The following is a 23192-nucleotide window of genomic DNA, read 5'->3' on the forward strand; positions in this document are numbered from 1 at the left end:
TAGGAGGTGGGGTTTATCTCAAGAAAGCTGGAAATTAAATGGAATTGAGAGACAATTTCTAATTCCATCTAAGTGTTGGTAATGACTTACTTATGGGGTATTTGCGGAGTAGAGAGTGAAATTATTTCAGTCTCTGCTTTGAGGCTAAATGCCAGCCTAATTCAGAAATCCAGTCCCTGTTCACCCTAGTCTATCGTTTTTTTCTCTTTAAGAAATTAAAGCAGAACTTTTCATTGTGTCATATTAACATGACTGCTGGGACTTCCCTGGTGGTTCAGTGGCTAAGACTCCATACTCCCAATGCAGGAGACCTGAGATTTGATCCCTGGTCAGGGAACCAAATCTCACATGATGCTGCAACTAAGACCTGGTGCAGTCAAATATATATATATTTTTTTTCTTTTTTTAAATATAACAAGTGGTGATGACATTGGCCAGGACAGCAGGTGGAAAGCTGTTATGACCTCCTGCAATGATGCAGAATGGACAAAAAACACACTTAAATGAGTGCAGAAATATTTGAGAGGGTTAAGGTTAGAATCCTTGTGTGTGTTAATTTCCACAGCTAGTACAATACTAATAAAATGTTTTCATCCTTCCTGCCAAAGAAAGAGGAGCTCAACCCCCTTTGCTCTGGATATGCAGCTCCGAGGAGATGTCGCAAGGCTTTATAATCATGATTTCAAAAAGGTTTGTGGAAATGTTGCATTAATTCTTATAAAGAAATCTTTTTTTCTTAATTTTTTCATTAACTTCAGACATTTACTTGCAATTACATTTGTTCGGTGAATACAATGACAGAAATTAATAATTCATAGCTTTTGTCAGGGAAAATTTTTTTAAAAGGGACAGTTGTTCAATCAAATACAACTTTAAATGCCCCATCTTTATTTAAATAAGATTTTTAAAATAAATAATGGGGACTGTTATTGTACTTCCTATAAATCTCTTTTTCAAATTTTATCTATGCTCTACCTAGTGACATGAAATCTTGGGTTGTTCAGAGCCCATCAGGAAAATAACAGGTTCAGATCTGATGTTCTGAAAGCAGGGAAATTTGAGCTCTGTACATACCGCTCTGCCTTAATCCTCTAGGGCATCATGGTTTGTGATGGAGTATCAGAGCATGAGAAAGCTAAATGGGGTTGACAAGTTTGTGCCTTCCTGACAACCTCTCCTCTGACTTTTGGGAAGTTCAAGTTCAGAGAGAGTGTGAGCCTTTCAAGTTCACAGAGTGAATGAGCAGTACATACCTCAGCGAACATCTCCTGATCCCTGGCCAAGGCTCCCTCCATCTGTGATGCTCTCTTGAAGTCATCTTCCTGCCAAGGGCCTGCCTCCCCAGTGGCTACTTGGAGATTTTGGTGTAAGGTGTTTCTAGGCAGACTGAACCTTCCATCCCAACTGCTTAAACAACTAACCTGAGATTCAACTATTAAAATTTGGTTACTTTGGATTATGAATACAGATAAAAATCATGTTTCCCTTGTTAAAATGAAAGTACTCATCACTTGAGAATCAGCTTATGTGGAAAGGTGGAAAAAAGGCCAGGGTCTAGGAGAAAGAGGCTGATAAGGGGAGCCTTAGGTCATTAGGTCTCAAGACAGTGGATAAGATGGATTCTCTATGTGTCTCTGCCTCTCCCTGCCTGTAAGAACCTGGTTGGCAAATCAATTCCAGCCCTCAGTTGTTCCAGTCATAAAACAAACCATGAGACACTGGAAATTGCTAGCCTATCCATAGGCTGAGGGGGGGTGGGAGGGTCTCTGGGAAGTTTAGCCTAATGGTTAAGAATTGACTGTCTCTAGGTTTGATTCTTGACTCAACCAGCTGTAAGATCTGTGCCTTGGAAAAATTACCACTAAGATCTCTGAGTCATATTTTATTTGTAAAATGGAGAATTATCAGTTAGCTCTTGTGCTGTAACAAACAGCCCCAAATACAGGACTTAAAACAGCAATTATTTATTTTCATGTGTCTGAGGGTCAACTGTAGTGACTCTGTGTCTCACTGTGGTCTGTGGGTTAGTATGGGTGGTTCTGCTCTTTGCATGTGTCTTTCAATATCTTTCTGGGACCAGCAGACTAGGTGATTCTTCTGAAGGCGATGGCAGAAATGCAAGAGGGCAGGAGGAAACCCGGATGACCTCTAAAGACCTAGGCTCAGGCTGGTACTTCCATTTGTCTATACTTGACCAAAGCAAGGATGTGTGTGTTCTAAGTCGCTCAGTCATGTCCAGCTCTTTGTGACCCTGTGGACTGTAGCCTGCCAGGCTCCTCTGTCTATGGGATTTCCCAAGCAAGAATACTGGAGTGGTTGTCATTTCCTTCTCCAGGGGATCTTTCTGAATCAAGGATCAAACTCTTGTGTCTCCTGCATTGACAGGTGGATTCTTTACCACTGCAGAAGGATGTGGCCAAGCCCAAAGTCAAGGGATAAATTCTACCCCAAATGAGGCTATGGCAAGAGTATGGAGGAAGCAAGGAGTGAAAAATCCACTCCCCCCCCCAAAATTTATCATAGTAAATTTTGTGAATTATAGTACATAATTATCATAGTAAATTAGTAAACTTACATAGTCAATTATCATAGTACATTCCTCAGTTGCGTCTGACTCTTTGCAACCTCCATAGACTGTAGCTCACCAGGCCCCTCTGTTCATGGGATTTCCCAGGCAAGAATACTGGAGTGAGTTGCCATTTCCTTCTTCAGAGGGTCTTCCTGACCCAGGGATAGAACCCATGTGTGCTGCATTGGCAGGCGGACTCTTTAACACTGAGCCACCAGGGAGGCCCATCAGTTCAGTTCAGTCCCTCAGTCATGTCTGACTCTTTGCGACCCCATGAATCGCAGCACGCCAGGCCTCCCTGTCCATCAGTAACTCCCGGAGTTCACTCAGACTCACGTCCATCGAGTCGGTGATGCCATCCAGCCATCTCATCCTCTGTCGTCCCCTTCTCCTCTTGCCCCTAATCCCTCCCAGCATCAGAGTCTTTTCCAATGAGTCAACTCTTCGCATGAGGTGGCCAAAGTACTGGAGTTTCAGCTTTAGCATCATTCCTTCCAAAGAAATCCCAGGGCTGATCTCCTTCAGAATGGACTGGTTGGATCTCCTTGCAGTCCAAGGGATTCTCAAGAGTCTTCTCCAACACCACAGTTCAAAAGCATCAATTCTTCGGCATTCAGCCTTCTTCACAGTCCAACTCTCACATCCATACATGACTACTGGAAAAACCGTAGCCTTGACTAGACGGACCTTTGTTGGCAAAGTAATGTCTCTGCTTTTCAATATGCTATCTAGGTTGGTCACAACTTTCCTTCCAAGGAGTAAGCGTCTTTTAATTTCATGGCTGCAGTCACCATCTGTAGTGATTTTGGAGCCCAGTAAAATAAAGTCTGACACTGTTTCCACTGTTTCCCCAACTATTTCCCATGAAGTGATGGGACCGGATGCCATGATCTTCGTTTTCTAAATGTTGAGCTTTAAGCCAACTTTTTCACAAAAGTACTTTCTCACTGCATGGTTCTGACAATTAGTTAAGAAAGTATATATATTAGGCTTAGGTCTGGCTGTACCCTCTCAGAGAATGGCAGGGTGTGCCTAGATGTATATTTGGAGTCCTCTCCTGGGTAAAGCAGCAATGGTTAGAGGCTAAGGATTTCCCTTTTTGATTTGAGATTTGGACAGTTGTTACAGAGGTTGTCTCCTGGAGGTGAGGAAATGTGTGGTCTTCCTCAATCCATCCATTTCCTGCTTCCACTTACAGTATTGACCCTCATCTTACACACAAAAGAAGCAAATGGATTTGATTAGCAAATACTTTCATCTACATCCTAATTGAAGTCTCTGGAACTTCCTTGTTTAAGAAAATCCCATTTTAATGCACAACACATCAGGTAGTCAAAAGAATTCCCTCTCCCATCAGCCATCCTACCCCTCCCAAACAGGGGAGTTTATCCACCATTTCCCCATGAGCTCCATCTGTCAGATCTAGACCCATGCAACCAAGGCTCTAGGCTGGAAGATTCTCCTCCTGTTTTTGATTCATGCTGGGAATCACTCAGGTCTAAAGCACTTAAAACTGGAGGAAAAATGCCCCCAGTGGTGCCTGGTCCAGATGTCTTCCCCCTGTGAACCTTCCTACTTCTTGCTAGGACCCCCAAGACAAGAAGCCCACTCTCAGAGGCTGCTTCAGCTGAACTCAATTGCAGCTGAGGAGGCAACCATTTGGCCATCTGAAAAGTCTGACCAGTTGGCACATTGCTGTCTCCAAATGAGCCGGCAGGAAACGGGGTTTCCTAAAACTTGGTTTTAAAGCACTTACAACAGGAAACCATTTCCCATGCATGTTAGATCTCTCTAATGACTGACTAACGAGAAACAGGCTATCTTAATACTCTGCCTCAAGCCATTACAAATGGCTTTCTTTCCAGACTTCATTAGAATATTTACTGCGTTTTGGATAGAAGACTTTTGACACTGCAGTCATAAAATTTACAGGGGACCTTTTTTTTTTTTAAGTCTAAGAAGAAACTCGGAAGAAGTGGGGAAAGCCCTTGGCTCCCCAGCCACCAAGTCCTTCATTAGTGGTCTTCGAGTCTCGTGACCTCTAATTAAGAAAATAAACATCCCTGGGATAGTCCAATAAATTACCTTCAGAAAGAAAAACAGCTAGGTCTCTCCTTTGTCAGCTCCAGCCTCTTTCATATTATATGCAGCGAGAAAGAGAAAATCCACAATGTGGGCCAGTCCTTGTGCTAAGCACTTTGGAAGTTACGTTACTGAAGCATCACAACCATGTGAAAGAGCGAGGTCATCATCCCTGTTTCCCCTCTGAGAAAACGTGGGGCTGAAGTAAGCCAAAAGCACACAGTTGGTGAGTGACAGAGTTTGGAAGGGATCCATAGCTCCTGGAAACATAGCCCCTGTTTTACCAACCTCACTCCTTGTGCCTCGGCTCAAACAGACCCAGTCAATACAGGCAATAGCTACTCTGTGCAAGAGAGATGTGGACTCAGTTTCTTCTTGTTGTGAATTTCATGCATCCAGTCTTCATAAATGTCATCAACCAGAGTCCAACACAACTCCTGTTAAGTCTCCATCCAGAGAAACATCACTATGGGCCCATGTGCTGTAGTCTTTGCAATACTGCAGTACCCACTTGCAGGGCTGGCTATCGAGGAAACAACCAAAGATGCGGAAAAACAAAGCAGGGTGAAGGAATGGCCGGTGATATCTGCAGGGAGCAGGCTAGAGGAGACATTGAGTGGTTAACTGTGTGGTCAGGGAAGAATTCTGATGAGGGGTCATTTGAGTAGAGACCTGAATGAGGGAAGAAGAGAAAACTATGAAAGGTTTTGGCAGAACATTCTAGAATGAGTGGACAGGAAGGATTGGGGTCCCACAGTGGATGCATACAGCCCAGGTGTCTCTGGTGGTGTCCCCCATGGTCAAAGGTTGCATTGATAACTTTGAGTGTTCAGAGCTCTAAATTTGTCCTATGTAAACATACCAGAAACCTTCCTTTCTCCTAAAGTTTAATCCCATGTCAGAAACATCTTCACTGAAGCGCACTTTAATGATAGACCTTTGTTGCTTTGTTATGTTCTTTTTATAACTGGAAACTTTTATGCATTTTTTGGTGTAGGTGAATCACTCTGCTGTACACGTGAAACTAACACAACATTGTTATCAATTATACTCCAATATAAATTATTTTTTAAAAAGTCCATTGGTGTTTATTACCAAAATAATGCTTCTTCAAACTCAGCTATGCTCTGTGGAATACCCCATTCTCTATGATACTCTGTGTATTTAGAGACAAGAAAAAATGATCACTCATAAAGACAATGTGCTTTCTTTTAGTAAGTAATGAAGAACAATTGACCTACTGTGTTTCTACACTTTTGCCTTGATTCCTAGGAAGCTCCATGTTAAATTGAATATTTAATTAAAACAACAAACAGCTTTCAAGGATTTCAAACATTTCTAATGCTTAAAATTGTATCTGTTTTTTATTGCAACCATCCTTTAGTCCTTTGGGAAATGGTATGTAAATAGCACATGTACATAACATAATATATGCCAAGAATATAATAAGTATTGATCATCTAAAAAAATAATATCTATAATCAGCTCTTTGGATACTTATTCCATTTATACTACATGGAGGCCAACCATATGACCAGACTAGATGGGAAAAGGAGAAACGTTGTCGTAGATTGATAGTCTAATGCCCCCATGCGTGAAGCAATCAATGGTTTACATCTCCCAGTACCCACATCCTCACATAGCTTCCTCTCACATGAACACTGATTTTAGCCGGTGACCTGCTTTGGCCAATGCTGCTGCTGCTGCTGCTAAGTCGCTTCAGTCGTGTCCGACTGTGTAACCCCATAGACAGCAGCCCACCAGGCTCCTCTGTCCCTGGGATTCTCCAGACAAGAATACTGGAGTGGGTTGCCATTTCCTTCTCCTTCCGGCCCATTGGACATCAGCAAAAATGTTGCAAGCAGAGGATTGATAAGCAATCACAGGTATTGCAATCAAGGCTTACCCTCTTGAAATGTTGTTCCCACCTTATGAGACAGTCTGGTCCAGCTTTACTGAAGATGAAAAAACACATGGAGAGAGTGGTTCAACTCTCATATCTTTCTTATTTGAGCCCAGCCCCACACTGATCTTTCAGCTTCATGCAGCCTCATGAGTGAGTCCAGGCAACAAGGAGAGGAATCATCCATGAAATCATGGGAATTAATAGATCAAGCCTCCATATTTTACAGTAGCTTATTGCACAGCAATATATACAATCAGATCAGATCAGATCAGATCAGTCACTCAGTCATGTCCGACTCTTTGCAACCCCATGAATCGCAGCACGCCAGGACTCCCTGTCCATCACCAACTCCCGGAGTTCACCCAGACTCACGTCCATCGAGTCAGTGATGCCATCCAGCCACCTCATCCTCTATTGTCCCCTTCTCCTCCTGCCCCCAATCCCTCCCACCATCAGAGTCTTTTCCAGTGAGTCAACTCTTCGCATGAGGTGGCCAAAGTACTGGAGTTTCAGCTTCAGCATCATTCCTTCCAAAGAAATCCCAGGGCTGATCTCCTTCAGAATGGACTGGTTGGATCTCCTTGCAGTCCAAGGGACTCTCAAGAGTCTTCTCCAACACCACAGTTCAAAGGCATCAATTCTTCGGCGCTCAGCCTTCTTCACAGTCCGACTCGCACATCCATACATGACCACAGGAAAAACCATAGCTTTGACTAGACGAACCTTTGTTGGCAAAGTAATGTCTCTGCTTTTCAATATGCTATCTAGGTTGGTCATAACTTTCCTTCCAAGGAGTAAGCGTCTTTTAATTTCATGGCTGCAGTCACCATCTGCAGTGATTTTGGAGCCCAAAAAAATAAAGTCTGACACTGTTTCCACTGTTTCCCCAACTATTTCCCATGAAGTGATGGGACTGGATGCCATGATCTTCGTTTTCTGAATGTTGAGCTTTAAGCCAACTTTTTCACTCTCCTCTTTCACTTTCATCAAGAGGCTTTTGAGTTCCTCTTCACTTTCTGCCATAAGGGTGGTGTCATCTGCATATCTGAGGTTATTGATATTTCTCCCGGCAATCTTGATTCCAGCTTGTGTTTCTTCCAGTCCAGCGTTTCTCATGATGTACTCTGCATATAAGTTAAATAAACAGGGTGACAATATACAGCCTTGACGTACTCCTTTTCCTATTTGGAACCAGTCTATTGTTCCATGTCCAGTTCTAACTGTTGCTTCCTGACCTGCATACAGGTTTCTCAAGAGGCAGATCAGGTGGTCTGGTATTCCCATCTCTTTCAGAATTTTCCACAGTTTATTGTGATCCACACAGTCGAAGGCTTTGGCATAGTCAATAAAGCAGAAATAGATGTTTTTCTGGAACTCTCTTGCTTTTTCCATGATCCAGCAAATGTTGGCAATTTGATCTCTGGTTCCTCTGCCTTTTCTAAAACCAGCTTGAACATCAGGAAGTTCACGGTTCATGTATTGCTGAAGCCTGGCTTGGAGAATTTTAAGTATTACTTTACTAGCGTGTGAGATGAGTGCAATTGTGTGGTAGTTTGAGCATTCTTTGGCATTGCCATACATGTGTCCAAAGACTTCTTTTTAATACAAAATTCTAGAGAACTGTTACTAAGCATCTGGATCCAGTAAGCTCTTAATTCATACCTTAGAAAAGTAGGGCCTCCTTGAAGGACTTATCTTTCCAGGAAGTAAAATATACCAACAAGAACACATATTTTCTGAGAAACTACCATATATAAGAAATCTCTCTTGAGCCAGTGGTTATGGTGATAAAAACATATAATCATTATCTTCAAAGAGCTCAGTAGATTATAAGGCCAAAATAATTTAAATGGTCTAGAATTGCAAGAGAAACAGATAAATGAAAAAATCAGAACAGAAAATCTAGAAACAGATTCTAGTTAAGTATAAGCATGTAATAGACTCTAAAAGTGGTAATCCATATCAAAGGCATATAAAGTCATTATTAAAGGATTTTCCATGCAAGGTACTAAAATAATAAATAGCTACAAGGAAAAGACTCTAAGACCTTACTTTAAATATATAGAGATAATCAGTAGCATTATGCTCATACAGAATTTGGTAAATATTCAGAAATTTAATACCTAGTCATTAAACTGGTGGCATCTTAATATCTATAATAAGAGTAGTTAAACCATATTAATTGGCAAATGCTACAAACCAGAGCTTTTAATTTATTTTTTGAGACCTAGTTTACCAGCACACCATTAACAATTGGAAATATTTATGCATTTCACCTCAGATATATTTAAAATTTGCTTTTGAAAAAAAATCTATAAAATGAGGTTGAATGAACAATATATTTTGTATATGTGACAAAAGTATATGTGTGTAGAAAAATATTGCAAGAAAATTTCTCACATTCTCTTTATACCAGCCTGTAGTTTTCAGATTTTCCACAATGAGCCATGTCTTGTGTCTCATCATTCCAAAAATTAAAACAAGGTAAGTTTTGAAAATCTAATTGTATAAAAAGAAAACAAAAAATTCTTCCCTCTCAAAATAGTAAAATTACTTAATACTTAAAATTCCAGGCATTAGACTAGGAAATTGATGTTCATCATTGAATCCTCCCCACATTCCCAGTTTGCAGATGATAATATCAAAGTCTGGGGAAGCAAAGTGATTTAGCCAAGGTCATATGGGTGATAAACAAGAGAGAAAAATTTTACATTCTTTTCACCCTGTGGTGCTGGTTTCAGTATTGTGCCCAATGCTAAAAGTCATCTTAAATTACTGAGTCTCATAAAATCCTATAAAGCCTCATAAAATTCATAGATCCCTTGGTCTCTCAGGCTTTCACTTAGAGGCTATTTATTCTCATTTTAGGCAATATTACATGAAGCATGGTGAAAACAGTACATCAGAACGTGAAGGCACTAACTCTGGAGGCACATGGGCAGCTATAACAAGTGACAATTGACAGCTGAAGACTTTTGTTTAGTCGCTCAGCTGTGCCCTACTCTTTGTGACCCCATGGATTACATCATTCCTGGCTTCCTTGTCCTTCATTATCTCCAAGAGTTTGTTCAGACTCATTTCCATTGAGTCAATGATGCCATCCAACCATCTCATCCCTGCCACCCCTTCTCCTTTTGCCTTCAGTCTTTCCCAGCATCACGGTCTTTTCCATTGAGTCAGCTCTTCACATCAGGTGGCCAAAGTACTGGAGCTTCATCTTCAGCATCAATCCTTCCAAGGAGTATTCACAGTTGATTTCCTTTAGGATTGACTGGTTTGATCTCCTTGCAATCCATCCAAGGGTCTTTCAAGAGTCTTTGACAGCACCACAATTCAAAAGCATCACATCTTCAGCACTCAGCTTTCTTTATGATCCAACTCTCACAACTGTACATGACTACTGGAAAAACCATAGCTTTGACTATATGGACTTTTGTCAGCAACGTGACATCTCTGCTTTTTAATATGCTGTCTAGGTTTGTCATATTTTTCCTTCCAAGGTGCAGGACTCTTAATTTCATGGCTGAAGTGATTTCAGAGTCCAAGTAAATAAAATCTGTTTCTACTTCCCTTTTTATCCCTTCTATTTGCCAGGAAGTGATGGGATGGTATGCCATGAACTTAATTTTTTGAATGCTGAATTTCAACCCAGCTTTTTCAGTCTCCTCTTTTAACCTCATCAAGATGTTCTTTAGTTCCTGTTTACAATCTGCCATTAGAATGGTATCGTCTACATACCCAAGGTTGTTATTTCTCCTGGCAATCTTGATTCTAAGCTGTGGTTCATCCAGCCCAGCATTTCGCGACTGCATGCAACCCAATGGACTGTAGCCCCCCAGGCCCTTCTGTTCATGGGATTTCCCAGGCAAGAATACTGGAGTGGGTTGCCATTTCCTATTCCAGAGGATCTTCCTGAATCAGGGATTGAACCCACATCCCCTGAATTGGCAGGTAGGTTCTTTACCAATGAGTTATCAGGGAAACTCACCCACAGTGGATACACCAATTTATATTCCTAGTACATGTTTTTTTAATAGATTAAAACAAACAAACAAACAAACAAAGAATGGGAAGGAGAAAGAAAGAAAAGTAGAAAAAGCAAGAGTAGAATCGGAAGATGAACAAAAGGGAAAGGTAGAAAGGAAAACAAGGAAATTACGAAGAAGCAAACATAAGAAATAAATACCATAGTGATAAAGGGCCAGGTTCTACAGGGGCAGTGATCTGATGCACCTCAATTGCCTCAGAGTGCACCTCAGTTAAGTTACAGCCAGGATAAGAACTGATGTTCTTAATTAAGACCACAGATCATCAGAAAACTAAAGTAATACTTAGTATAACATTATTCAGGAGTCAAGGATAATATAGAGTATGTTTTAGAGGTATTTCTTTCATAAGTGATTAGGTTTAATACTTAGATGGGTCAGTATCAACCATGTAGAAAATTTATTTTTCTAGACCAGCTCATTCCCAATCATGGGGAATCATTATCTTTGATTATGAACACATTTCCATTCAAACAAATCTTGCAATGAAACTGATGACAAATTGATCACTCCAACTATTTAGATGTGCAGATGTTATCAGCATTTCACTATCATTTGGAAAAATCAAATATTTCTTGAAAGTTTCTTTTTGTTTCATTTTATCACAAACTGCATATTATCTGACTACACATTCTCTGGAATTTTTATGCATCTTCCTTATTCCTTGACTTTAGAAAGAGTATTTTATTTTTTTCAATTCTAAACCAGAAAAAATTCTAAATCAAAAATCTGGGCAGGATATGGTCATGATTAACAGTACTCATTCAAGAATCAAGAGGACCTGGGTTGTCCTCCTTCTCTAGGGTTATTTGCTGAGATCTGGCTACCTGGTTTACCTGTTCTTTCTCAGCATCCCTCTATAAAAAGGATTAAAGTTTTTTCCCCAAGGTAGGAGGAAATGAGTAGGAAATTATATAATGCTGCCTTCAGGTCTTATAATGGCATATAGTAAACACTCAAGAATTTAAAATAATAATTACTGAACTAAAAACAAAATATATCTGTCAAGGTTGTATAGGGATTATATTTTAAAATTTTTTTGATTGTTGTACTTTGAGATAGAAATAAAGCCAGGCTTTAAGCCTCTGGTTAAAATATTAGCTTCTAAACTTATCTTAAGGGACTTCCCTGGTGGTCCAGAGGTTAAGTGTCCACCTTGCAATACAGGGAACACAAGTTTGATCCCTGGTTGAGGAACTAAGATCCCACATGCCACAGAGCAACTAAGCCTATGCACCTCTACTAGTGAGCCTGTGCACTGCAACAAAAGATTCTGCATGACATAACTAAGAGCCCACATGCTGCAACTAAGACCAGACACAGACAAATAAACATCTATTTTTTAAAAAACTTAAATTCATCTTAAATTTTAGGTCACCTCTGGGGTTCTTCTCATGACAAGATTTTGTAGGGTAGATGAAATTAAAGTGGTGTTTAAATGGTGATCTTTATTTTTGACTGAAAATAATTTGTTGGTTATCACACAGTTGTTTCATGATGGAATCCTACAGTAGAGCTTTCTTCTCTCCTAGGTAGGGGAGTTCCTATCTTAATTGAATTTGCTCTAAGTAATTTTGGTTCAAAGTTTAGTGAGCATTGGCTGGGTAACTCCCGGTTCCTGTTTGTTACTATTTTTTTTTAGATTGATTCCTCCTACTCTTATCCTTTTGATATCAGATTCAATAACCCACCACGCAAACAAACTAAACCAAAAAATTCAATAAATGTCTTCCATTCAGAGTCATGTTCAAAAAGTCCAAAATCCATGCCTTCTGACCCAGTGATTGATGAAACATTGTTGCCCTTTAATGATCCAGCCACACAGAAACTCTAGAAGATGGGGTCGGGGTTGGGGAGGGCTGCAGGGAAGCCCAAACCTTGGATGTTATTCCACGGCAAAACAGAAGCTCTTATCCCCAAACACTGTATTTGTAGATGGAGGTTTATTTTTTTAGAGAAAACATCATCATAAAATTGGTTGTAAGCTTTCAGAGATGCGGATTCAAACCCTGGGTCAGGAAAATTCCCTGGAGAAGGAAATGGCAACCCATTCCAGTATTCTTTTTATTTTTTTTAATTAACTAATTTATTTTAAGTGAAGTGAAGTGAAAGTGAAGTCATTTAGTCATGTCCGACTCTTTGCATCCCCGTGGACTGCAGCCTACCAGGCTCCTCCGTCCATGAGATTCTCCAGGCAAGAATACTGGAGTGGGTTGCCATTTCCTTCTCCAGGGAATTTATTTTAATTGGAGGCTAATTACTTTACAATAGTGTAGTGATTTTTGCCATACATTGACATGAATCAGCCATGGGTGTACATGTGTTTCCCATCCTGAACCCCCCTCCCACCTCCCTCCCTATCCCATCCCTAAGGGTCATCCCAGTGCACCAGCCCTGGCAATCTATTTCACATATGATAATATACATGTTTCAATGCTATTATCTCAAATCATCCAACCCTCACCTTCTCCCACAGAGTCCAAAATTCTGTTCTTTGTACCTGTTTCTCTTTTGCTGTCTCGCATATAGGGTCATTATTACCATCTTTCTAAATTCCATATATATGCATTAATATACTGTATTGGTGTTTTTCTTTCTGAATTACTTCACTCTGTATAATAGGCTCCAGTTTCATCCACCTCATTAGAACTGATTCACATGCATTCCTTTTAATATCTGAGTAATACTCCATTGTGTATATGTACCACAGCTTTCTTATCCATTCATCTGCTGATGGACATCTAGGTTGCTTCCATGTTCTAACCATTGTAAACAGTGCTGCGATGAACATTGGGATACACATGTCTCTTTCAATTCTGGTTTTCTCAGATTGTGTGCCCAGCAGTGGGATTGCTGGGTCGTGTGGCAGTTCTATTTCCAGTTTTTTAAGGAATCTCCACACTGTTCTCCATAGTGGATGTACTAGTTTGCATTCCCACCAACAGTGTAAGAGGTTTCCCTTTTCTTTGCACCCTCTCCAGCATTTATTGTTTGTAGACTTTGATAGCAGCCATTCTGACTAGCATGAGATGGTACCTCATGGAGGTTTTGATTTGCATTTCTCTGTTAAGCATGTTAAGCATGCGTTTGTTAGCCATCTGTATGTCTTATTTGGAGAAATGTTTGTTTAGTTCTTGGGCTCATTTTTTTGATTGGGTCATTTATTTTTCTGGTATTGAGCTGCGTGAGTTGTTTGTATATTTTTGAGATTAATTCTTTGTCAGTTGCTTTGTTTGCTGTTATTTTCTCCCATTCTGAAGGCTGTCTTTTCACGTTGCTTATAGTTTCCTTCATTGTGCAAAAGCTTTTAAGTTTAATTAGGTCCCACTTGTTTAGTTTTGCTTTTATTTCCATTACTCTGGGAGGTGGGTCACAGAGGATCCTGCTGTGTTTTATGTCAGAAAGTCTTTTGCCTATGTTTTCCTCTAGGAATTTTATAGTTTCTGGTCTTTCATTTAGATTTTTAATCCATTTTGAGTTTATGTTTGTGTATGGTGTTATAAAATAAAGTGTTCTAGTTTCATTCTTTTACAAGTGGCTGACCAGTTTTCCCAGCACCACTTGTTGAAGAGATTGTCTTTTCTCCATTGTATATTCTTTCCTCCTTTGTCAAAGATAAGGTGTCCATAGGTGTGTGGATTTATGTATGGGCTTTCTGTTTTGTTCCATTGATCTATATTTCTGTCTTTGTGCCAGTACCATACTGTCTTGATGACTGCAGCTTTGTAGTATAGTCTGAAGTCAGGCAGGTTGATTCCTCCAGTTCCATTCTTCTTTCTCAAGATTGCTTTGGGTATTTGAAGGTTTTTTTGTATTCCCATACAAATTGTGACATTATTCGTTCTAGTTCTGTGAAAAATACCATTGGTAGCTTGATAGGAATTGCATTGAATCTATAGATTGCTTTGGGTAGTATACTCCTTTTCACTATATTGATTCTTCCAATCCATGAACATGGTATATTTCTCCATCTACTTGTGTCATCTTTGATTTCTTTCATCAATGTTTTATAGTTTTCTATATACAGGTCTTCTGTTTCTTTAGGTAGATTTATTCCTAAGTATTTTGTTCCAGGGTGCCCTGCCCTTCACAAAGAAAAGAGAACTCTCTCCAGGGCTCCCACCAGCTTCTCTGGGATTGGTTGCATTACTGCACTGGATGCCTTGGGGCACCCATCTCTGCCACTCTGGATTCAGGGATCTGAACCCAACTCCCTTTTGATCGGCTGAGGGCAACGGAGGCCATTGCCCATCCCTTGGAATGGTGCTCACTCATATCTCAGGACCAACTGACTCATGTTCCACTCCAGTATTCTTGCCTGGGGAAATCCCATGGACAGAGAAGCCTGGTGGGCTGCCATCCATGGGTCCCAAGAGTTGGGTACAACTTAGTGACTAAAGTCACCAACCAAGCTTTCCCACAATTTCCAGGCTTGCTGTTACAATCCAGCTACCTCTGGTTTCCTTTAAAAGGCCAGGAAGGCTTATAATATTCTACTAGCATTTCCTCTCTTGTTGGCCTTTCTTTTAACTGAACTGCTGAGGAAGAAACGGTGCATTAATTAGACACCTCAGTCCTTCTTATAAGAGACATATTTTTATCTACTGGTATGGGTTCAGCTGGGTCCCCTTGATTTCTACTGGGCATACTATCCAGTCTTATTTTGGCCTCCAGTTTAGACCTGAGGGGCAAACAAGACATCCTTTAGGGAATTCCAGCCAACTTCAGGTTTCTATAGACTTCCTTCTCTGTCTTTTCAATAGTTATTTTACAGGAAATTCACAGGTCTCCAAATCACACACTTCCCTACCCTAAAATTTTAACCAAGATTTACAACACAAGACAGCCCTACTGATGAGAGAAATGAACCAACTACCTTTATTTTTTCTTTCCATGGTGAAAAAGCCACAGTGCCTCGTTTGTTCCTAAAATTGACTTTAAAAAGAAAACTTCTCCCTTTGCTGACAAAAAGGAAATTTCAGGGGATTCCATTTCTTGAGTTATTTACCCTTTCAGGAAGGGCATTCCTGCTTATCTCATACTTTCTGTTCAAAAATCATCATGCTAGGTTTCTTTTGAATTTCTTCTCCTCTAAAAAGCTTACCAGAATTATCTAGTCTGCACATCACAGAGTACTGAACGTGTGTTTTATTCATCTTGGTAATTGATAATATACTGTATTGTACTTATTTCTAATTAATTTTCAACATATATATATATATATATCTCCTCCAAACTGAAAGCAAAGTTCCTTCTGTAGGGAATCCTTATCTTCTAAACAATGCTAAATATGTACTAGATAATGAACACTGATTATTGGATTTCTGTTGTGAATGTTTTTATAAATTCTATATATTTTCATGGAAGCATTAAAACTAAAGGGAGGGTGAAAGAAAAGCAGATACTTCTAGAGCAACTAATTCAAGTAAAAGGATCACATGAATCCTTGATATAAAAACATTGAATTACTAGAAGTGAAAATGCCTCATCTGGTATAAATCTCCATCCAATCTTGAGTTCTTACTAACCTTCTCTAAGAAGTTATTTTAAAAGCATTTTCCAGTATTTTAAGGTAGAATCATATCAACAATTTTAAGCAAGTCAAAGGAAAAAGTGAAAAAGAGGAAAGAAAATATATGAATAATGTTTCATGATCAATTATAGTATATACAACACATATGTATTTAAAACATACACATGGACACACTAGGAACCCAGTTTTCTGTTACTTGCTCCAAGTTAAAGTTCAAGTAATTGGTCAGTGGGATTAAAAGCACTGGGATTCAGTGCATGTTTAATGGCCTCACACCTGCCTTCCTGTAAAGCTGCAGCCTATTCCTGCTCTATAACCTTTAAAGTTCACCACCAGCAATTTACCGATGCAGCCAATTAGACGACAAAGAAGGCAAGATTTCAGGGGGATCATTCCCAGGTCTAAAATACAAGGAACTGTAGCCCTGCTGAGATTCTCGCTGAGAACATTCACGGCTGTCTTTCAGGTTGGAGCTTGGCTGAATTCCTTTCACATACTAAAATTACTAGTTTCAGGATACATTGTCACCAGGAAACGTGTTGCCAGACCATCAACCATCTCGCCTTTTTCCCTGATTCTAATTTCTATCTGGTGACTTCTACAGAGCAAGTGTCAGCCCATTCAGATTTCCTTTGGCAAGTCCCCACTGTTAAGAGAGACCCTTGAGGAGTGTCTAGAGTAGGAAAGAAGCATAGGTTTGTCACAAGTGATCATCAGCAACCATGTAGGATTAACAACTACACACTCAGGAGGTTTACTTTCTTACATTTTAATTTTCAGTACCATCTTGATCCTCCTGGCTTTTTGGATTCACTGCTATGTTTGGGTCTATTCCTTGAAACCTTACCTACAGAATGTTTAAGCCCCAAAGCCTATCTACCAGGTAAGAAATATAACACGTTTGTTGATCAAATCAAGATGCTCTGATTTTCTTGTAGATCTAGGTAGCAGAGTTCCCAGATGACAGGTCTTGGCAGAGCACAGAAAGGTCTCTCATTTGGAGCTGGGAGAGAAATCACCTGTGAGAAAGAAGGATTCTGCTGTTAGACTCCGTGAGCAGAGGGATGTTTCACGTGAAGTTCCTCTGACTGGGGGGACTTTTCTAATAGGAGAGATTTTTCTAGCAAAAATGCCTGCTTAGCATTTGTTTCCTTTAGCGTGTTTCCTAACAACTCTCCACTGATCTCTGTTCAACAAGAACACTAAAAAATAAAGGGATAAAAATCTTGACATTTGGGTCAAGATTCTGCTTAAGTCTTGCAACAAATGGCCATTGATGATTGTAAGAAGATGCTTTCAAAGCTTTTGTGCTTTTAAATGAAATTTTATACAGAATATAGGTAAGAGAGCTGCCTGATTTCAGAGCTTCTAATTATATTTCACTTTTTCAGTCAATAGGAAGACAAAAATGAAAGCTCATGGAATTTTGCATCCTATCAAACTGGCTGATTTAAATTGATGAGAAATATCTATGTAATATTTATGCCAGAAGTTACCCAAGCTATCGAGACACCTTTAAAATGTGATAATTCGGAAGTTGCTTTGGTAATGTGCTCATTTGACAGCTTCCTTTTTTAAAGAAATTAAGCAATTAAGTTTGCTCTTATATTTAGATGTACTTCCTTAGAATAGCCTTGTGTGCTGCCTTCTTTAAGCACAGGCCAAAAAAATACAGCAAATGTATTACAGATGAGTAAAAATAGAATGGCACTCCCAAACCCCATTCTATGTAATTTCCTTATGTTGTATAGAAAACCTACTTCTCTTCAAAATGTAGCTCTCGATACTTCATACGACTAAAAACAAAAGATCAAAAAAATATGTTTTTATATAAAAGGGATCAGCAGAAAGGAATTTACACTGGTCAATTATCTTTCTGTTGGTTGTTTTTGTTTGCTTGTGAAAAAATGAAAACTCAGTATTGGTTGCAGTTAAGCTGACTTCAGGATTATATGCCCCAGAAGAATTTTGAAGATTAACATTAAAAGAAAAAAAAAGATCTTTTACTCCTCTTTCAAAATTGCCTGGGAAAAGAAAAGAAATGCAGGTGATGGGCAGATCCAATTTCACCACTGCATTGAGAACTATGGAAAATTATACTATACAGAAAATAGTTTTCCACGAAAAGAAGTTTGAACTGATTTGAGTATCTGACTACATATGAAAACAAGAGGCCATGTGATGCTATATCTGAATCCCTCCTAAGCAGGGTTTGCTTGATGTCCTGGGTGGGGTGGGGGGGGACAAGTATTTCTGTACAAGTAAAAATGTGTGTTTTATGAATTGCTAAGACCAGTGTGCACTTCTGATCCAGGTGGATAATTCTCCTACCCTAACATTAGCCACACCCCACAGAAGATGGAAAACCGCCAGGATCAGTGGCTTTGAAGATGAAAGGCCTGGATTCTAAAATTGGCTTGTGATGGACAAACTTGGGCAAGAAACTCCCATGAATCTCAGTTTTTCCACCTGTAAAATGGAGTTGAGAATAGTGGCTACCTACACACCTCCTCAACCCCCCACCCTCACCAGTTGATTTGAAGGATCATTTTAGACGATTCATGTGAAACATGAAGCAGAGTCCTGGCACACAGTACGCACTCAGTCAACGCTGTTAACCATTACAGCAGGATCACTATAAACCTTTGTAGAATTGAGTCACGCACACTGACAGGAGAGAAGCCAGAGGTTACAAAAATGACTGAACAAGGCACCTTGTGAAGCACTAAGGCATTTGGCCTTCAGAGATCTTTCAGCTGAAAAGTTACAGGTAGGTATTAGAGTCAATGCAGGTGTAAAGACAGCTAAGCAGAACAAGGAGAGGAGAAAAGAGGTAATCTTTTAAGAAGAGGTAATCCTTAAGAAGGAAAACTGATTTGAGTCCTCGGACCGTCACAAATGCCTTGAATAGCCTGATGAAACATACCAGATATTAGAGATGGGGCAGAGTGGTTTGCTGTTCATCACACTTAATTCCCTTTCTTCCTGGCACATGGACAGACTACAATGATCAGTACCCCTCTCTTGTAGTGGGGTGTGGTCAGGAGACAAATACTCCAATAACTGGGGGAGTGCAGGCAGAATGGCCATTGCTAAGCTTGGCCCATGAAACTGCCTGAGTGGTCTTCTGCCCTCTCCTCATGCCTGGTTGTGGACATCCTTGGATTCCTCGTGATAAAGATGGTATAGCCTCCATCAGCCTGGGCCCTTGAATGACCACATGGAACAGCCTCCTCCTGTTTTACTCCTGCATCTATGTCAACTGGACTATATGTGAATAGAAAATTAATGTGCATGAAGTTAAACCACCAACTGGAGAGTTATCATAACTGAATCAGCCTCCAATTCATAACTGAATTTTCCCCTAGTCTTTTCTGCCCCTGAAATTAAGTATGTGACCCAGCCTTTTCCCAATAGGAACATTTTACATTTTGACTCTATTTTTCCTTAAAATGTAAATAAGGCAAAATTGTTCTTGGTACTTAATTAATTCTGTTGATGAACATAACTTCATCTTCAAGGAAATTCTAAGTAAATTAACATGAAAGTAACTCTATGGAGGCTTATAAATTTTAGGATATTAAAGAACCAACCACAGTGAGAAATGGGACAGTATGAGATGAATGAGGACTCTACATTCATCCAAACATCTCTAACTCAACTAAAACTCCGCACAGGAAGTAGGCCATTGAAAAGCTAGAAAACAAAATTATGAATCAATGTTCTACTTATATAATATTATCAAATACATTTTAGGATGCTTTTTGAAAATTAAAATAATTTTACGATTTTTTTCCTCACCATAAAATAAATGCATCTTTTTTTTTTACAAGCATATATATTTCTCTTTATTTTGTTATATGTTAATTGTATTTTATATATGAATGAAAAATACCATAACATTTTTTTTTTTGCTGGTTAGTAGTTATTTTTTTTTAAGTTGCATTTTTAATTGGAGGATAATTACTTAACAACATTGTGTTGGTTTTGCCATACAACAATGTGAATCAGCCATAAGTGCACATATATCCCCTTCCTCTTGGAACTGTCTCCCACTCCCTTCACCCCACCCGTCTAGGTTATCACAGAGAATCTTTTAAAAATCTTTGGAGAATACCTAAGTTCAAAAAATGATATCAAGGTCATCTTTAATGTCACCACCCAGAGGTAATTGCACTAGTAATAGACCATATGAGATTCTTATTCCCATCAACTCTCACTGACCTAGACAGCCTCATCACTCACTCTACTCTGCCAAAATGGTAAGAGAAAAAAATTGCATCCCCATGTTCACTTTTATTTCTTTGACTATCTGTGAGTATATCCGTTATGTGTATTTCCTTTGGCTTATTATTGAGTTGGCTAAAGAGTTCATTCAAAACTTTTTGCCAACCCAATATATATCCTTTTGCACTCTTTTTTTTTCTTTTGACATGTTCATCTCTTATTGGTTTTTTAAAAAGGTCTAAATAGATATGAATTTGACTTTTTAAAATAGAAAATAAATTTGAATACTCTATTTTTCTAAATATATTTGAATATTTCAATGCTGTGAAATAGGTTTAGATAATCTTTCTTGATGGAGCTTTCTTAAGCGTGGGAAAATATTAATAGTTTTAATTTGCATAAGGATTAGAAACGTCACACATCTGGATCTTTTCCTACTAACATAAAGATCTCTTTTAACTTTTCAGTACAAAATTGTCCACAATTGACAAGGAAAAAGACCATAGATTCAAGCTTTTGTTAATTGACCAGTGCTGTGGATATTAGATGTAACTTATTTTTTTTCTCTTAGTACTTTATGACGTGAGTCTGAGTGAACTCCGGGAGTTGGTAATGGACAGGGAGGCCTGACGTGCTGCGATTCATGGGGTCGCAAAAAGTCAGACACGACTGAGCGACTGAACTGATCTGATCTGATGATGTTCAAAAAATTTCAAGGAATCTGGTGATAACTAAAGCTGTCATTCTATCTCACTTGAAGATTTCTTGGTCTGGAACACAAGACCAAATAAAATCAAAATAATCATCACTTCTTTATTTTAATCTATACTTCATAAATGTCAAATTGCTTTGAGTCCTGTTTTTACAGCTGACTTAATATCAGTCTTGTAAAACTGACAGGATATGTATCATTTTTTTATAGGTGGAACAGATCAAAGTTTTGAAACATTGCATGAATTTTCTAGAATTACAGTGAATAATAATAGTAACTAATGGTATTTAAATTCATCATGCCCCTGTTACATAGTAAATCAAGTATAGCATGCTTTATCTCATTGAATTGTAATAACCATATCTTAGAGATGAGAAAAATAAACCTCAGAAAGGTGAAATGACTCCCCCAAAGTCACACAGCAAAGAAACGATAGAGCTGTGACTTCAACTACGGCAGATTCTAGAACCTGTTCTCTTAAGTAGCCAGCACTGATTAACTCCGTTGGAAAAGTGGCAAATCAGTATTAACTACAGAAACAGAACCAAGGCCTAGGGATAAACTCCAAATATAAACTTCACACTTTGCTATTTGTCTATTCTTATCACAAGAGCATCTTAAAAGAGCTTCTCCAAGCAGTTTGAAGGCTAGGGTGGGGCTTGCTTATAACAGGGAGTCGATGAAAGGATGGCATGGTTCACCGGTCAGACTTTTCCCAATTATAAGCAATTTTAACATTCTCTCAAATCTATAATTATAGGATTATTACAAACTCAATATATAGGTTGCTCAATCTGAAGCCTGCATGTACAGAATTCTGAACAAAACAAAAATTATATGTTTCAAAAATGTTAAAAACCCTCTTAATTTTTGTACAAGGTGATCCTCAAACAGCATAAAGGTGGTTCTTAGCAGAGAAGATTTTGGGAAAAAATATTCTGCACCAAAGTGTGTAGATGAAAGCTGTCTGATCTTTTAAACTCTATTGCCTAAAATATCCATTTGTGTTATAAAAATAAATGCAGATATTACAGAGAAGTACTGGCAGGGAGCTCTGTCATAGTTAATGAATCTTGAAAACACTGTTCCCACTCCAAACCCGTGATTGAATTTTCATCTTCCCACTCCCAAGTTTAGATGCTGGAGGTAGTATTTTTTCTTTTCCTTTTTTCCCCTTCGAGAATACCACATTGCCTGATTGTCCTTCATTTAGACTCTCCCCTGATTGAGATGTATTCTGGATAATACAGACAAGCCTTTGCCAGAGGCAGTCAAATGGCCCAGACAGTCTCTCTTGGTCCCTTAATTGTCTTCCAGGTCCCTAAACTGGACCTGGAAGACAATTTAGAAGTAATTGAAATCCAACACCCCCTTTTTCTAAACAGATGAGGAAAACTATGGTCCACAGAGATTTAATAACTTGCCCAATCACACATCTCATTGCCTTGAAGTTATGATTCCAACTTAGATCTTGATTTACTTTTCAACTTTCCCCAGACCCTAGCACTCAGACTGGCCAGCTTCTAGGCAATGTTTCTGTGTCATCAGCATCTGGAAAGAAGAGAAAGGGGCAGGTCAAGAAGTCAAGACTTCTGAGGCTCAGCGAAGCCAAGAGACAGTACCAAGTTGCTTGATATCTTGTTCTGCAGTCACTGGTGTCACACATCACATTTGGTCTGCAGCTGCAAGTGTGAAGAAACTATAAATTTACCAGTTCCAGGACAAACACGTCTTAACCAGTGTAGAGAAAAGTCTCGTGGTAACCCAAGCATGGTCTTCGGTGGTAAAGAATCCGCCTGCCAATGCAGGAGATACAGATTCAATCCCTGGTTCAGGAAGATTGCCCTGAAAAGGAAATGGCAATCCACTCCAGTTTTCTTGCCTGGGAAATCCCATGGACAGAGAAACCTGGTGGGCTACAGTCCATGGGGTCGCAAAAGAGTCGGACATGACTTAACCGACTAAACAGCAACAAGCCAAGCACACCCCCATGTAACCAACAAAAGCCAGCTCTAGCAGAGCGCCAGCCACAGGGCACCCCAGAGTCTCTGAGATCTTGCACCCCCAAAAAGCATACATAGGGCTGGGGTGGGGAGTAGTTTCTGGGCATGTTTCTT

At 39.3% G+C, this 23192-nt stretch overlaps 2 long non-coding RNA genes across 2 annotated transcripts in view; one reads left to right on the forward strand and one right to left on the reverse strand.

Moving 5' to 3' along the window:
- Window positions 1-16933: 16933 nt before the first annotated feature.
- LOC113875279 lies at window positions 16934-19965 on the forward strand. The gene is made up of 2 exons (XR_003506221.1): window positions 16934-17019; window positions 18451-19965. It is a non-coding gene; the product is annotated as an uncharacterized LOC113875279 (long non-coding RNA).
- Window positions 17015-23192, reverse strand: part of LOC113875278 — a 222663-nt gene continuing 216485 nt past the window's right edge. Inside the window, exon 3 of the long non-coding RNA XR_003506220.1 lies at window positions 17015-17155. This is a non-coding gene — a long non-coding RNA (uncharacterized LOC113875278). The remainder of the gene's footprint in view (window positions 17156-23192) is intronic.

This window comes from Bos indicus x Bos taurus, chromosome 18 (genome assembly GCF_003369695.1).
Source record: "Bos indicus x Bos taurus breed Angus x Brahman F1 hybrid chromosome 18, Bos_hybrid_MaternalHap_v2.0, whole genome shotgun sequence".
In the NCBI taxonomy this organism is placed as follows: domain Eukaryota; kingdom Metazoa; phylum Chordata; class Mammalia; order Artiodactyla; family Bovidae; genus Bos; species Bos indicus x Bos taurus.